Genomic DNA, 872 nt, shown 5'->3' on the forward strand with positions numbered 1-872 from the left:
TCATTTTGGCCCTAAATTTTATCAAAATATAAAATTATAACATATAAAACAAATACATTTTTATTCTAAAAATTTTCTGGGCACTACATTATTTGACCACATGCATAAATTCACCACATTTTAAGGAAAGTAATTGCTTTGACTACATAAATTAAGATAATTGATTAGACCACATGCATTATTTACACAAAGATTCAAGCCAAGTCAATTAATTTGATCACATGATTAAAGGAATTGATTTGACAACTTTCAAGACATGCACCAATTTTCCTTTGACCATGCCTAACATTTAGCCATTTTCTTTCAATTGTTCATACATGGTCCAAGAACTTGCACTATAAATAGGAGTTAAACTCAATATTGGACTATCCCTCACCAATTATTTACACCTCTATCTCTATCACTTTGTCTCTACAACTTTACTCTTTCTCTTGTATTTTTCATATTAAATTAAGTCATAAACTTACATAATCGCACAACCTGGCATGCGGCTCAAGGATCTCTCTCCAATAATTACTTCTTCTATCATTTTTGAATTATCAAGTGAAAGGTAAGTATAGTAGTACGAGTTTTTATTTCAGTATTTAAATTACGAAAATTTATGTTGTGAATATAATGATACGAAAATTCTAGCTATGATTATGATAAAGGTCTTATATGTGTAAGTTCAAAAGGACCAGAGTTCAGTAGAGCTACGCACGGGAATTATAGCCACGAAATTCGAAATTTAATTCTCGTGTCTCCATATGTATGTTATGATTTTTCGTAATTAAATATGAGATGAAAATTCATTATTACTCATTTTCTAAGATTTATGTCTTACATGTATATGTTAAATATTCTATAGGTAATTAAAAGAGGCGGGTTCGAGG

Source organism: Olea europaea, chromosome 4 (genome assembly GCF_002742605.1).
Source record: "Olea europaea var. sylvestris chromosome 4, O_europaea_v1, whole genome shotgun sequence".
Classification (NCBI taxonomy): domain Eukaryota; kingdom Viridiplantae; phylum Streptophyta; class Magnoliopsida; order Lamiales; family Oleaceae; genus Olea; species Olea europaea.